A 16,982-nucleotide genomic window follows, 5' to 3' on the forward strand; every position below is an offset into this window, starting at 1 on the left:
CTTAAGCTAGTGCCCGCACTCTCTCAGGTTCAGTTCACGCATCACACATGTGCCCCAAATGTCTTTCTTTCTTCACTGGAATCTCTTTTTCCTGAGGCTCTAGTACTTGTTCCACTCCGGGTGTTATGCGGGCAAAGCGTGCTGTGAGCAGAATAAATCTCCATCTGAGATTTCTTTGTGGGTAGTCAAAAAGGGTACATGTTCTGGACCTCCACCTTAGGGGGGGATATAACTGCCCGATTCAAAAAAGTGAGGGCCATCTTTTACCAAAAATAAATAACAAATGTCGGTATGTTTTATGGTAGGTTGCGGAGTCTCTAAACCTGCTGCCGGCTTTTGCTGACAAGTACATTCTGCTTTCATCAATTAATCTTGTATTGCATACCGTTTGTGCGTTCACTATTGCACAACTCCCATAACATTCTCGCCCTTCTGTGGGGAATATACTGATCAATACCAAAAGTTGAAATGCATATTGATAAATTTGAGTGCCACGATTGTTCAGGAGATATCTCAGTGTGTTAACCACTCGTTACAGAGATTTCTGTTCATGTTCCCCAACACATCTAAAATTTCAGCAACCCCAAACTCAGCCTTTCCTATGCCTTAGGTAGATAAACATGCAGGTTTATATACTTTTGTATTGCGCTTGGTAGACTTGGTCGAAGCTTTTCCATAGTGCCTAAGAAAAGTCTACGAATGTAGCCGGTCTTCTTCCCCACAGACCATCGGATGACACAGCGACTTCAAAGATAAGATCCATCTGAGCTTAAGGTATGTATATACGCAGCACTTCAGTGGACATATGCTGCAGGCACGGCTATCCATCCACACACTTTAGAATGCAGGTACGACTACGACAAATTCTGTCTAGCTGGTCACATTATCGCTTCGCCTTGACACCAGATTTACCTCAACATCTCTGCCATTAGAACACAGAAACAACTTATGACACATTTTGGCCTAGCTGGGCACACATTGAGGCTCTTGCACTAGCGCTTTATCGTGACCTCCATCATCACCACTCCACATGCCTGACCTCTTGGGTTGCTTACTGGAGCCTAGCCAGCCCTCTTGATTCATAGTTTTGGCCAAATGCATACACACATTTTAAGCCTCTTTTGAGAATGTTCCCATGCCTGGACTTCGGTCCCTGAGGGCGTTCCTACCACAAAGAACATTGAGGGCATACCAATGGGAAAAAGGCACTATATGAATGACAACTACAATACAATATAACAACACCTACTATGCTAGAAAACAACGTACTTGCACCAAGTAGCGCTTGATATAAAAAGTAACACAGCATCAGTATGGTGGACGGTTAGATCTCATTTCCTCCAGAAGTGGGTTGTAAAAACTGAACAGCCACCTCCAGTGAAAAGCACAAAGTGTTATTTGGGAAGGTGATTACGTAGTCAAATTCAAGACCATTTACCCAAAGTGTTGAGGCTCATATCCTGGCACTGCAAGTGGACGATACAGTGATCCTGGACAAATCATCTGATCTCACAGTATAGCTTTGTTTTTCGTGGCTAGGCATGCCTTCTCACATGCTGATGGTATTATCCTGGCACTGCAAGTGGACGATACAGTGATCCTGGACAAATCATCTGATCTCACAGTATAGCTTTGTTTTTCGTGGCTAGGCATGCCTTCTCACATGCTGATGGTATTATCCTGGCACTGCAAGTGGACGATACAGTGATCCTGGACAAATCATCTGATCTCACAGTATAGCTTTGTTTTTCGTGCACAGGCATGCCTTCTCACATGCTGATGGTATTATCCGGGCACTGCAAGTGGACGATACAGTGATCCTGGACAAATCATCTGATCTCACAGTATAGCTTTGTTTTTCGTGCACAGGCATGCCTTCTCACATGCTGATGGTATTATCCGGGCACTGCAAGTGGACGATACAGTGATCCTGGACAAATCATCTGATCTCACAGTATAGCTTTGTTTTTCGTGCACAGGCATGCCTTCTCACATGCTGATGGTATTATCCGGGCACTGCAAGTGGACGATACAGTGATCCTGGACAAATCATCTGATCTCACAGTATAGCTTTGTTTTTCGTGCACAGGCATGCCTTCTCACATGCTGATGGTATTATCCGGGCACTGCAAGTGGACGATACAGTGATCCTGGACAAATCATCTGATCTCACAGTATAGCTTTGTTTTTCGTGCACAGGCATGCCTTCTCACATGCTGATGGTATTATCCGGGCACTGCAAGTGGACGATACAGTGATCCTGGACAAATCATCTGATCTCACAGTATAGCTTTGTTTTTCGTGCACAGGCATGCCTTCTCACATGCTGATGGTATTATCCGGGCACTGCAAGTGGACGATACAGTGATCCTGGACAAATCATCTGATCTCACAGTATAGCTTTGTTTTTCGTGCACAGGCATGCCTTCTCACATGCTGATGGTATTGTCTAGCTGATTGCCTCTTCTTTTTAAGTAGCCCTTTTGAGTTGAAGGGGTCTTGGACAGAAGAGGCCCGACCACATATCACAGGCCTCTGCTGGGCATATTTTCAGGTCTGCTTATTTGACATGAAAAATGTGTTGCTTTTTTGTAACATTTCAAAGGTACATCTGTGGATCATAAACAACTGTCTGCAAGTCTGTGTGTTGGGTGTACTTGAAACTTGAGACACAAACCCAGATGAACATTTTTAAGCTCACATCAGTTAATATCCTGGCACTTGTATACTTCCCCTAATGATGGAGAAATGAAGCTAGACTCAGTCTGGTGCATATGGTATGTGTGTCTTGTTGGAAAGTGCTCTCCATTCGCACTATTGCTGGAACCATTTTAAGAGTGGGGGTGCTAGCCAGTGGCATCATGTCACAATAATTATTGGGGTGTGAACAGTCCTGGTGCTACTGAACTAGTGTGTGTAGCAAATTGGCAACACCTATCAAAGGAATCTGTGTGTGAGGTGGGTTATTGACCACAGTATACAGAAAATGTATGGCCCAGTTGTGCATTTAATGCAAATTGTTACCAAATATATGGACAAAATGTGATATGGTATGGGCTGGCCTATTTTCTAGACCGGTTCACCACTTAAATGGCCTCTTAAGAGAGCCTTGTGGTTGTAGCGGAGTGACTTTGCGAAAAGCCCACCTCCACAGCGACTGCCCATTATGATCCCTGCCCAGACTTGTGAGTCAGTACTGGTAGAGACTCAAAATGCCCATGACATCCTTCAGTTACACAAAACACTAAACACCTGGCCCTTTTAACAAAACCTGGAAAGAAAGTACAGTGTCCTATAGTGATGGACAATCCCACCCTCTGGACACGTTAATTGCTGTCCTTAGGGGCAGTCAATGCTTCAATTTCAAAATCAGTTTTCCCAAGAATTTTAAAGTAAGTCTTCATAGATGAACATTCAGTTCATCAATTTTTGAAATCAAATACGTTTTAGGAATAAAGTAGAAATCGAAACAAAAACATCAAATTGCTCTATGCATTTCGGGAGGAACTCTTCTTCAGGAACGGTCTAATATTCTTATCAGTTTCATAATTTCAAATCTTATCTAAACAATGAGTTCAAAAAGTGCAATCAGTTACACTTTCTTTGAGGTTGTTAAATCATTCATTCTAAATCTCAAACGGAGTCAATGTGTTAATCACCTGGGTAGCTCATGCCATGCGCCTTTTCATGATACATTTCCAAAACGTTTCTTAATTAATTCACTTCTAATGTGTTTTATTCTTACAGTCTGCGGTGACGAAAAAAGGAAAAGGACTAATGTGAATATTCTCAAATAATTCACAAAGATTCTGGAATATTAATCTTGGCAACTAAATTGGGTGTACCTATTCGTGAGAGAATGAAAATCAAATTAGGTGGTGTCTTCTAATCGATCCTCTTAAGAGGTGCACCCATGTCCCACCTTTGGGGGGCATATGAGAGTAGGGATTGGAAACTAATAGAATTCAGATTCAGTCTGCTTATTGTAACAATGGGGTTTGTGCGGGAATCACCCAGGTTAGGGTTAATGAAGTGAAGGAAACCAAGGACTGTTCATCTCTTACATGGAAATAGTAGACAAGGTGGTCTGTGCAAAAAGGTTTAAACATTTTCTTTCAAATCTAGCCATCAAAAGTTGGCATCAGTTTGTCAAGAGTACTGATGTTTATAAATCATGGTTATTCGATTATGCCAAGGCATGTCATTTGACAAATATAATTACCAGATTATTAAGGATGTCCTCAATCAATGACCAGCTCTTCTCGGCGTCTCCACGAGGCTGCCGTTTCTGATTTCAAAATGGCCATATGTTTATATCACGTCACTTGTGTGATATGATGATGTCATAGAGCGGGCTCCTATTGTTGATGTCATGCATGTATAGACGCGATCGTTGGCAAATTCATTGTATTGGATGTAGTACCTAATATTAAAAGTATAGTAATCACACTGAGAAGTGTTGTCTCCACCGCAATTAAAGTATGACATGGAAGCTTAGCCCAACTCAGCTGGTATTCATGACCTGCATTTTAAACACATACTTTTGCAGCAGGCACACATTAACCAACCGAGCTATCTCACCAAGATTGGAAACTGCAGGTTAAACCTAGATCTCTGCACAAGGTGCATTAACTGAGGTATATTTTGCACATGGCTTGCGCCCTCGGCAGGCCCATAGGCCCTAACTTGCTCTATCACAGTGCTATTGGTCGGCAGATGTTAGGTTTGCCCTAGATGCACATCAGGAGATTTAATAATGCCTTTCAAAAGCTGGTAGGTTTGGGGGAGTGTCAGTCACCTGTTCTCACGCCACTTACCTGGGTGTGGGGTCATCAGGATTGGTGTGCCCCATTTGGAGGGTTTACCCCCGATGGCGCTTGTGGCGGCCGCGTTTGCTCGCGACCACCGGACTCCTGGGGCTGTCCATGTTTGCGGCTATGTGCATGTGTGGACGACCTTGTCCTTTCCCACGCATGCACAGTCCCCTTAGCCCTGGAGCAACGTGGGCTTGCGTTGCAAGTCTTGCTTAAGTACTGGTTCCTCTTAGGGGCCTCGACCACATTAGCAAACCGCATCTCAATGCGGTCTGTTCGCTGATTGGGGGTTCCCTCTATCGCTCTGATCCTTGGCTCTTGTGTTCCTGGTTCTGGTCTATGCCTGTTCCTTGGCCTGCCTTGCCACCTGCCTTGCCACCTGCCTGCTTTTCTGTTCTTGCCTGGGGTTGGTTGGTCCTTGGGCCCTGGGTCCCTGTTCTGGGTTCCCTTGGGGTCGGAGGTGGGGGCTTCCCTCAGTTAGGCTCCCATGGCCTCCCATACTGGTTCCGAGCACCTTGTTCTCTCGCCTTTGGGTCCCTGTTCCCCGGTTCTCTTTCTTGGTTCATATCATTGCCTTCTCATTGCCTTCTCTCGAGTCTCCGTTTTGGTACCTTGCCTCCAGAGACCAGCACTTACCTCCAGAGACCAGCACCATGTCTTCCGAGTTCTGCGCACTACACGGCTTATCTACTGGACATCAATTGGCCTTCCCTGCCAGTGCTTGCACTGTCCTGACGTCACGCTAATCAGGGAAGTGCCGCCTGGAGACGTTGGGAGCTGGTCCACCCCCGACCTGTTAATCCATTAGGTGGGTGTTGGGTTGGTTCCCTGTGCCACCATTTCCTCGCTTCGCCATTCATTGACAGACTGGCTACCCCTCTGCGTCCATCACCAAGACGTTCAGGTACGCAGCGCCCAAGTGATGCTTCCTTTAACACTTGTTGGTTATGAGGGATGGAGACACCATAAAAGGTATCGGGTTTAGACCACTACGCCAGGATGCCACCTATAAACCTGCAAGTGCCTCTCGCTGCCCACCAGCGCCCAATTTACTTGCACAGGAAGACATTCCGATATTAGAACCATTCAGACCATTCACTCTCTGATGAAGGACATGTAGGCACTGTCTGAATGAAGAAAAAGTATGTCAGTCCTCCTGAGAAATGCTGGCACTATGACATTTAGCATGCCATTCTTTCTGAAACATGCTGTTGCTGACTTGTTTAGCAACCCTGCTAAGAAGTAAGAAGTCTCTACTATAAGAGTACCATTAGTCCTAATAGAAAACATGGCAACCCAGCCATGTATAGCTACCCTGCAACTGCTGGTAGATCCTTATTGGGACGGGAGGATAGCTCTGTGGCAACGCCTGGGTCTTGGAAGCAAGACCACACAGAGCAAACACAAGTTCGAATCCTGCGCTTGCGGAAAAAAAGCGCCTATATACCTACGGGCAGGGGCGTTGCTAGGGGGGGGCTAAGGGGGCTATAGCCCCTGATCTTTTGGTTGTAGCCCCGGATAGAATCTCAGGAGCTACAGCCAAAAGTCTAGCTAGCCCCCAGTCCCAACAGTTCCGACATCAGCTTAGCCCTGGGTCTTTTCCAGATCTAGCAACTCCCCTGCCTACGGGTTATGTGCGCTGTAAATAAATGCAAAAATAAATAAATAAAAATAAATGCCTATGAAAGATCAATGATTTGCATGCCCAGAAAATCCTTGCAAACTTTGCTGAGAGTACCAGAGTGATGTTCACATAGAGGGCGTTTCTCTTTTAAATTCGTAGCAGACACACATCAGTCTTCAACATACCCAAAGCATTAAACGCGTCTGTGAATCAAGGTGATGGTCGTGCATGAAGCAATTCTTGTACAAAGTCATTACTCAACGTTCTGCTGAAATAAGCAGGCTTGGCTGGCCTCTGCAGCAATGTGGTAAGGCTCCAACAGTCTCACCGTCAAGCTAGTGTGTGCCACTTTTGTGAGCCATTGTGGGACACTTTGATGCCTTAGTTCACAGAACAGCTAGTCATTTGTAACAGAATAATTGGCCTCATTTGCTTTTGCTTTAAAAGGCACCATTTGCAACAGCATTTCTCATTAAAGCAAAAGTATGACCCATGATTTTTTGGTGCGTGAGCCTATTTTGTCCCATTCCAAACCGAATTCCAAAACGTACAGGTTGCCTGCCTTCATGACTGGACAGAGAACAACATAACATGGCAGACCAGAATGTAATGCCAGCCATTTTTACAAACCACTACCATCATTTCACACATTAGACTCAATGAGAACGAAAATGCTGAAATAATGTTAGCACTATTATGCTGCAACAAGTGCTGGGCTGGAAATGTAAGGAAAGCTGGCGATTGGCAAGCGAATCAAGACAGCTGCTAGTAATCAATTAAATGACACAGAAGCAGACAGCAAACAGTGGGCCTCATTACGAGTCCGGCGGTAACGGAGCCGGGAAAACCGGCAGGCTACCGCCGGACTCATATTACCATTCCGCCTCCATGATTCCCGGAATTACCGGGGCATTACGACCCCGGTGACCCAGGAATTCCAGAGTCGGAATTCTGTAAGTCCCCATTCCCATGGAGTCCCATAGGACTCCATGTGAGTGGGGAAGTGGAAACACCGCACCATGTGGTAATGGTACCAGTGTTTCCATGTCTGCCTGCAGGCGGGTGGTGTTAAACCCACCAGGTCAGACCTGGCGGGAGTGGCACCTCCCGCCTGCAGAACTCGAGATCAGCTGGTCCGGAAAGAACGGTGGTGGCGGATTTCCCACCACCGTTCTTTCCGGACCGGCTGACTCGTAATGAGGCCCAGTGTCTGCAATTACCTTCTTCACTGTCGAGGGAGGTGTTAACAAAACAGACCTTGGTCCTTATGTCACCTCCTTCTGTTAAGCAATCCGAGCGTGTGCCTCTTTCACACATTGAAAGAAATTGTGTACCCTAGAAGATTTGAAGACTGTCCTATCAGCAGTGAATGTCTTTGATGGTTTATGGGGGCCTCCAGCACCCCTACTCCCAGCGCCACTGTCTATAAATACATTCCGCACTTGTTCGTTGATTCCGCGGTTGATCGTTCATTCTGCGGTTGAGATCATTCATTCCGCAGTTGATCGTTCATTCTGCGGTTGATCGTTTATTCTGCGGTTGATCGTTCATTCCGCGCTTGAACGTTCATTCCGCGCTTGAACGTTCATTCCGCGGTTGATCGTTCATTCTGCGGTTGAGATCGTTCATTCCGCAGTTGATCGTTCATTCTGCGGTTGATCGCTTATTCTGCGGTTGATCGTTCATTCCGCGCTTGAACGTTCATTCCGCGCTTGAACGTTCATTCCGCGGTTGATCGTTCATTCTGCGGTTGAGATCGTTCATTCCGCAGTTGATCGTTCATTCTGCGGTTGATCGCTCATTCTACGGTTGATCGCTCATTCTGCGGTTGATCGTTCATTCCGCAGTTGATTGTTCATTCTGCGGTTGATCGCTCATTCTACGGTTGATCGCTCATTCCGTGGTTGATCGTTCAAACAGCGGTTTATCGTTCATTCAGCGGTTTATCGTTCATTCAGCGGTTGTTCTTAATGTGTAATGTTGACCCTAGTATTCTGTGCGTATGACATTGCATTGGTTTGTTCTGTGTTCGCTGTTGCTGCTGGTGATGGTGCCAGATTGTATGGGCATTACTAATCCGCATACGGGCATATATGCTTTCTGCGTGTGTGCTTTCCTTTTATCGTTCAATTGACTAGTTTGGTAGTTTGGTAGTTTGTACCATTTTATCTGCTTCATGCCTTCATGTTTGGGGATATTTCATTAGTTCATTCTGCACCGTGGTGTTTTCACCCTTGGCATTTATTTGTGCCACACTGCAGTGCACCTGTGGTGTTTTCATCGGTTCATTATGCATGGTGGTGTTTTCTCCCTTGGCGTTTATTTGTGCCACACTGCACCTGTGGTGTCTTCATCTGCTCACTCTGCATTTTGCTGTTTTCTTCCCTGGCGTTTATTTGTGCCACACCGCACATGTGGTGTCTTTATCCGCTCACTCTGCATTTTGCTGTTTTCTTCCCTGGTGTTTATTTGTGCCACCCTGCATCTGTGGTGTCTTCATCCGTTCACTCTGTATTTTGATGTTTTCTTCCCTGGCTCTTATTTGTTCCACACTGCATCTGTGGTGTCTTCATCCGCTCACTCTGCATTTTGCTGTTTTCTTCCCTGGCGTTTATTTGTGCCACACTGCACATGTGGTGTCTTCATCCGCTCACTCTGCATTTTGCTGTTTTCTTCCCTGGCGTTTATTTGCGCCACACCGCACCTGTGGTGTCTTCATCCGCTCACTGTGCATTTTGCTGTTTTCTTCCCTGGCGTTTATTTGCGCCACCCTGCATCTGTGGTGTCTTCATCCGCTCACTCTGCATTTTGCTGTTTTCTTCCCTGGCGTTTATTTGCGCCACACTGCATCTGTGGTGTCTTCATCCGCTCACTCTGCATTTTGCTGTTTTCTTCCCTGGCGTTTATTTGCGCCACACTGCATCTGTGGTGTCTTCACCCGCTCACTCTGCATTTTGCTGTTTTCTTCCCTGGCGTTTATTTGCGCCACACTGCATCTGTGGTGTCTTCATCCGCTCACTCTGCATTTTGCTGTTTTCTTCCCTGGCGTTTATTTGCGCCACACTGCACATGTGGTGTCTTCATCCGCTCACTCTGCATTTTGCTGTTTTCTTCCCTGGCGTTTATTTGCGCCACACTGCACATGTGGTGTCTTCATCCGCTCACTCTGCATTTTGCTGTTTTCTTCCCTGGCGTTTATTTGCGCCACACTGCACATGTGGTGTCTTCATCCGCTCACTCTGCATTTTGCTGTTTTCTTCCCTGGCCTTTATTTGCGCCACACTGCACATGTGGTGTCTTCATCCGCTCACTCTGCATTTTGCTGTTTTCTTCCCTGGCGTTTATTTGCGCCACACTGCACATGTGGTGTCTTCATACGCTCACTGTGCATTTTGCTGTTTTCTTCCCTGGCGTTTATTTGCGCCACACCGCACATGAGGTGTCTTCATCCGCTCACTCTGCATTTTGCTGTTTTCTTCCCTGGCGTTTATTTGCGCCACACCGCACATGTGGTGTCTTCATCCGCTCACTCTGCATTTTGCTGTTTTCTTCCCTGGCGTTTATTTGCGCCACACCGCACCTGTGGTGTCTTCATCCGCTCACTGTGCATTTTGCTGTTTTCTTCCCTGGCGTTTATTTGCGCCACCCTGCATCTGTGGTGTCTTCATCCGCTCACTCTGCATTTTGCTGTTTTCTTCCCTGGCGTTTATTTGTGCCACACCGCACATGTGGTGTCTTCATCCGCTCACTCTGCATTTTGCTGTTTTCTTCCCTGGCGTTTATTTGCGCCACACCGCACCTGTGGTGTTTTCATCCGCTCACTGTGCATTTTGCTGTTTTCTTCCCTGGCGTTTATTTGTGCCACCCTGCATCTGTGGTGTCTTCATCCGTTCACTCTGTATTTTGATGTTTTCTTCCCTGGCTTTTATTTGTTCCACACTGCATCTGTGGTGTCTTCATCCGCTCACTCTGCATTTTGCTGTTTTCTTCCCTGGCGTTTATTTGTGCCACACTGCACATGTGGTGTCTTCATCCGCTCACTCTGCATTTTGCTGTTGTCTTCCCTGGCATTTATTTGCGCCACACCGCACCTGTGGTGTCTTCATCCGCTCACTCTGCATTTTGCTGTTTTCTTCCCTGGCGTTTATTTGTGCCACCCTGCATCTGTGGTGTCTTCATCCGCTCACTCTGCATTTTGCTGTTTTCTTCCCTGGCGTTTATTTGCGCCACACTGCATCTGTGGTGTCTTCATCCGCTCACTCTGCATTTTGCTGTTTTCTTCCCTGGCGTTTATTTGCGCCACACTGCATCTGTGGTGTCTTCATCCGCTCACTCTGCATTTTGCTGTTTTCTTCCCTGGCGTTTATTTGCGCCACACTGCATCTGTGGTGTCTTCATCCGCTCACTCTGCATTTTGCTGTTTTCTTCCCTGGCGTTTATTTGCGCCACACTGCACATGTGGTGTCTTCATCCGCTCACTCTGCATTTTGCTGTTTTCTTCCCTGGCGTTTATTTGCGCCACACTGCACATGTGGTGTCTTTATACGCTCACTCTGCATTTTGCTGTTTTCTTCCCTGGCGTTTATTTGCGCCACACCGCACATGAGGTGTCTTCATCCGCTCACTCTGCATTTTGCTGTTTTCTTCCCTGGCGTTTATTTGCGCCACACCGCACATGTGGTGTCTTCATCCGCTCACTCTGCATTTTGCTGTTTTCTTCCCTGGCGTTTATTTGCACCACACCGCACATGTGGTGTCTTCATCCGCTCACTCTGCATTTTGCTGTTTTCTTCCCTGGCGTTTATTTGCGCCACACCACACCTGTGGTGTCTTCATCCATTTATTCTGCACTTTGGTGTTTTGTTCCATTTTATCCACCCCATGGCTTCATGTTTGATGATTTTTCATACGTTCATTCTGCACTTTGGTTTTTTCTCCTTTGGTGTCGTGTTGGTGCCACACTGCCCCTGTGGTGTTTTCATCGGTTCATTATGCATGGTGGTGTTTTCTCCCGTGGTGTTTATTTGTGCCACACTGTTGTGTCGTCGTCCATTCATTCTACAGTTTGGTATTTTCTCCTGTGGCATTTATTTGCGCCACACTGCACCTGTGGTGTTTTCATCCATTCATTCTGCATTGTGGTGTTTTCTTTCTTGGCGTTTATTGGTTCCACGCTGCACTTGTGATGTTTTCATACGTTCATTCTGCACTTTGGTGTTCTCTCCTTTGGTGTCGTGTTGGTGCCACACTGCCCCTGTGGTGTTTTCATCGGTTCATTATGCATGGTGGTGTTCCTCCCGTGGTGTTTATTTGTGCCACACTGTTGTGTCGTCGTCCATTCATTCTACAGTTTGGTATTTTCTCCTGTGGCATTTATTTGCGCCACACTGCACCTGTGGTGTCTTCATCGGTTCATTATATATTGGGGAGGTTTTCTTCATTGGTGTTTATTTGCCCCACACTGCACCTGTGGTGTTTTTGTCCATTCATTCTGCATTTTGGTGTTTTCTTCCTTGGCGTTTATTGGTTCCACACTGCACTTGTGATGTTTTCATACGTTCATTCTGCACTTTGGTCTTTTCTCTTTTTAGTTCCACACCGTACCTGTGGTGTCTTCATCCAATCACTCTGCACTTTGGTGATTTCTCGCTTGGCGTTTATTTGTGCCAAGCTGCACTTGTGGTGTTTTCATCCGTTCATTCTGCACTTTGGTCTTTTCTCCTTTGGTGTTTTTCTGGTGCCACACTTTACCTGTGGTGTCTTCATCCATTAATTCTACAGTTTGGTGTTTTCTCCCGTGGTGTTTATTTGTGCCACACTGCACCTGTGGTGTCTTCATCCATTTATTCTGTACTTTGGTGTTTTGTTCCATTTTATCCGCCCCATGCCTTCACGTTTGATGATTTTTCATTAGTTCATGCTGCATTTTGGTGTTTTCTCGCTTGGCGTTTATTCGTGCCACGCTGCACCTGTGGTGTCTTCATCCATTTATTCTGTACTTTGGTGTTTTGTTCCATTTTATCCGCCCCATGCCTTCACGTTTGATGATTTTTCATTAGTTCATGCTGCATTTTGGTGTTTTCTCGCTTGGCGTTTATTTGTGCCACGCTGCACCTGTGGTGTATTCATCCATTCTGCACTTTGGTGTTTTGCTCCAGTTGATCGGCTAAATGTCTACATAGGTTTGTGATATTTTGATCCATACATTATGCACTTAATGCTTTGTTGCACTGGAGTGTATTGGCATCACTCCAGACCTGTGCTGTTTTCATCCATTTATTCTGCGCTTTGGTGTTTTGTACCATTTTATCCGCCCCATGCCTTCACGTTTGGGGATTTTTCATTAGTTCATGCTGCATTTTGGTGTTTTCTCGCTTGGCGTTTATTCGTGCCACGCTGCACCTGTGGTGTATTCATCCATTTATTCTGCGCTTTGGTGTTTTGTACCATTTTATCCGCCCCATGCCTTCACGTTTGGGGATTTTTCATTAGTTCATGCTGCATTTTGGTGTTTTCTCGCTTGGCGTTTATTCGTGCCACGCTGCACCTGTGGTGTATTCATCCATTCTGCACTTTGGTGTTTTGCTCCATTTGATCGGCTAAAGGTCTACATAGATTTGTGATATTTTCATCCATGCATTATGCACGTAATGCTTTGTTGCACTCGAGTGTATTCGCATCACTCCAGACCTGTGCTGTTTTCATCCATTTATTCTGCGCTTTGGTGTTTTGTACCATTTTATCCGCCCCATGCCTTCACGTTTGGGGATTTTTCATTAGTTCATGCTGCATTTTGGTGTTTTCTCGCTTGGCGTTTATTCGTGCCACGCTGCACCTGTGGTGTATTCATCCATTCTGCACTTTGGTGTTTTGCTCCATTTGATCGGCTAAAGGTCTACATAGATTTGTGATATTTTCATCCATGCATTATGCACTTAATGCTTTGTTGCACTGGAGTGTATTGGCATCACTCCAGACCTGTGCTGTTTTCATCCATTTATTCTGCGCTTTGGTGTTTTGTACCATTTTATCCGCCCCATGCCTTCACGTTTGGGGATTTTTCATTAGTTCATGCTGCATTTTGGTGTTTTCTCGCTTGGCGTTTATTCGTGCCACGCTGCACCTGTGGTGTATTCATCCATTCTGCACTTTGGTGTTTTGCTCCAGTTGATCGGCTAAATGTCTACATAGGTTTGTGATATTTTGATCCATACATTATGCACTTAATGCTTTGTTGCACTGGAGTGTATTGGCATCACTCCAGACCTGTGCTGGTTTCATCCATTTATTCTGCGCTTTGGTGTTTTGTACCATTTTATCCGCCCCATGCCTTCACGTTTGGGGATTTTTCATTAGTTCATGCTGCATTTTGGTGTTTTCTCGCTTGGCGTTTATTCGTGCCACGCTGCACCTGTGGTGTATTCATCCATTCTGCACTTTGGTGTTTTGCTCCATTTGATCGGCTAAAGGTCTACATAGGTTCGTGATATTTTCATCCATGCATTATGCACGTAATGCTTTGTTGCACTCGAGTGTATTCGCATCACTCCAGACCTGTGCTGGTTTCATGCGTTGTTTTGTTCTATGGTTGCGTATTAGTGTCACTTCTGACTTAAAGTACATATACAAATATTACACTTTAGGAAAAAAGAGATATCTTTATATTTTGAGTAAGGGTAATGCGATGTTCAAGGTTTCTGTGGCTTGCACATGTTTACGGTAAGGGCTAGGTATGTGCCAACATTCTGAAAATCACAGCAGAGGTTTTTGAGTTGCAGCACAGGGGAAAATCTAATGCAAAAGAAAATCTTTTTTCACCATTCTTATTTGTGCATGAAAACGTTCATGACATTTCTCTAAATTTGGTATGGCTCAGATGTATTCAGATAGGTTGCTTGCCAAATTGTTGAACTTTCACATACGAGGTCAAAGGTTGCAGAGAAAGACCTTTTTCATGTGCCTACCATCTCTGGCAGTAATCTGTCGTGTCTCCAGCCTGAACTTTTTCACAAACTGTTTGTTCTGTTGTATTGTTTGCATGTGCTGTTTTTGTAGCGCCTAGAGGCCTATGGGCATGCATAAGGCGCTTTCTAAGAATTCTAAATAAATAAATAAATAGCTTTCCGCCCTTGATGGATCATTGCTAAACATTCTGAGTTGGATCTATACGCTGGGAAAGTTTTGTATAGATTTCTCAAACGGTGTCCAAGTCATTGCACCTGAAGAAGTGCTTTTGCTATATGGATTCAAGCATAACCATATTGTTCTTCTTGGTGAGCCGGTCAATGTAAAAATAGCCACTTCCCTGTCTTTATTTGTCTCATGCCACAGTGAAATATTCAGTAGGTTTTTCATTGGATTGGTATCAACCATTCGCTTTCTCCTTTCAGTTGTTACTCAAGCTGCGTTTGGTGAGAATGTGTGTGTCTGTGGGAGAGAGAGATGCGCTTTTAACCACAATTAAGCATTTTGCAAGCTAGAAAGGTGCACAAGTGATCTGTAATATTATACTTTGTTTTCCTGTCCTTGCAATGTCACCCGTCTCTGTAATTTGCATTTGTATTTATTAACTTTTATATAGCGCTTTACGCCAAAGCGCTTTACATAAAACCAGAATACATTATACGCATTAAAATAAAATTCATGAAACAAGAACAGTGTGCAGAACAATTTGCCGAGGTCATTAGGTAGAAACCGGGGAAGGGGAGAATCAGGGGAGGAAGCAGAGAAGGGCTGTCAGGAGGGAGGTTGAAGAAGATGGGATTTTAAGGAGGAGCGGAAGGAAGAGTATGAGCAGATGGAACGGATAGGGAGAGGTAAAGAGTTCCAGTGATGTGGGGCGAGGAGCTGAAAGGACCGGAAGCGAGATGGGGCGCAAGGAGAGGGTGGGACAGAGCTAGGAATGACTCCCTAGAGTCTGTTTTAAGTTCCCGAGGAATACATCTTGCAGTAGAGGTTTTCCAATGAAGTAATTCTTTCCGGGAACTACACTTGGCCTGTCTTTGAGAGGTCAGTGGGCAACTGACTGGAAACTGTGGGGTCTGAATTTGTGCCATAGCACAGTGTCCCCTTAGCATACCTTAGCCTAGCAGCACATACTATTATTATCATTAAGCGCAGACCTAGCTTCGGGGAGCAACAGAGCACTTCACAATCATAGGGGGAAGAACACAGAGAGGTAAGCAGAGAAAAAAGGAGCGGGGAGCTAACAGGGGAGGGTGGGCAATTGGCAGCATGGGGGGAGATAGAAGGGAGCAGATCACTGAGTCGCAGGCAGGGTGGGGAGTGCAGGGTGTAATATGGCATGACAGGGCATAAAAGCTGGAGACATAATATATGGCACTGATATAAACAAATCAAATAAACGTGACCAGCTGTAAAGTTTCCAAAGGGAAAAGGATGCTGCAGTGTTGTTCATGGATGGACTATTGGGCATGGTGTTGTAACAATAACCACCTCAAAACCACTCTACCTCTCACCCTAACCAACAACACAGCCCTAGGGACAACCAGAGCATGCACTGAAGCCACACAGGTCACACAATGGAACATACACAACCTGAAGGCACATGTCTACACTAAATGTCCATAAAACAGCTCACTGACCACTCACAGGTACATCAACACAACTCTTCTCTTCATTCGCCTTAAACACCACTCTAACAGACACCACTGACAACCCCACAAGCAAACTGGAGTGCACACTAACCCCTGCTCCAGACAATTAAAACACATCTAAACCTTACACACCAGAGAGGCCCTGTCTGTTCAGATCTGCACACATCAACTTTGCAACAAAGCAGCCTTGCCCTGCTCCACCTGCTCTTACGTTATACCCCAACCCCACCTCTTGCAGATCCTGAGGCTCCAAGAAACCATGAAGATGGCCGAATGTGTGCCACACAAGACACAGTAGCATAGCATAACGGGGCATAGCAAAGAGTTTCACTGGTTCTCAGGCGGAGCAGCATATCTGAGCATCAAATCAACTTTGGTGACTGGCAGCAAATGGGAAGGAAGTAATGGTGATTCGGCTGCTGCCACTTCACTGTACTGGGGCACTGCTTGGCTGGTGATACTATATATCCACTTCTCAGACCAAGTGATATGGGACTGAGAGAGGGCCGGTGCAACAATATCGCAATTCTATGTGACACTAACGGAAGAGCACAGGGTTACACTATTTTGTCTCTAAAATCTTTAAATCTGCCCTTTTGTAAGGGATACTATTTTCAAATAGTATGAAAGTAATCACTTATATGGACTCCAATTTGCGAAGTTCGTAGAGCGCTCGCTTTGCATTCGTGCAAAGCTTGCTGACGCAGGTTCGAATCCCGGCAGGGCCAAACTCAGCCTTTCATCCTTCTGTGGTCGATAAATGAGCACCACACACTGTGGGTAATAATAAGCAGCGCTCAGATACCTGACGGTTTGTAGCGCTATATAAATGCGAAATAATAATTATTATTATTATTAATTCTCAGTGAGATTACATTATTTACCCAGATCCCATACTTAGGTTAAGTAGTGTAAGCAGCATTTTAA

The sequence above is a fragment of the Ambystoma mexicanum genome, chromosome 13 (assembly GCF_040938575.1).
Source record: "Ambystoma mexicanum isolate Mex_15411 chromosome 13, UKY_AmexF1_1, whole genome shotgun sequence".
NCBI lineage: Eukaryota > Metazoa > Chordata > Amphibia > Caudata > Ambystomatidae > Ambystoma > Ambystoma mexicanum.